Source organism: Colobus angolensis, unplaced genomic scaffold (genome assembly GCF_000951035.1).
Source record: "Colobus angolensis palliatus isolate OR3802 unplaced genomic scaffold, Cang.pa_1.0 Scaffold18, whole genome shotgun sequence".
NCBI classification, from domain to species: Eukaryota; Metazoa; Chordata; class Mammalia; order Primates; family Cercopithecidae; genus Colobus; species Colobus angolensis.
This window is the reverse complement of record NW_012114932.1, coordinates 7,990,133-7,990,467: the sequence shown is the minus strand read 5'-3', so window position 1 is coordinate 7,990,467 and position 335 is coordinate 7,990,133.

Sequence of the window (335 nt, the reverse complement as noted above, 5' to 3'; positions counted from 1 at the left end):
TTTTTTGAGATGGAGTCTCACTCTGTTGCCCAGGCTGAAGTGCAGTGGAGCGATCTCAGCTCACTGCAACCTCTGCGTCCTGGGCTCCAGCAATTCTTGTGCCTCAGCCTCCCAAGTAGCTGGGTTTATGGGCACGTGCCACCACACCTAGCTAATTTTTGTATTTTTAGTGAAGACAGGGTTTTATTGTGTTGGCCAGGCTGGTCTCAAACTGCTGACCTCAAGTGATCTGCTTGCCTCATCCTCCCAAAGTGCTGGGTTACAGGTGTGAGCCACCACACCGGCTCATCTCTAAATTAAAAATAAAAAAAAATAAAAAATAAAAATAAAAAAAA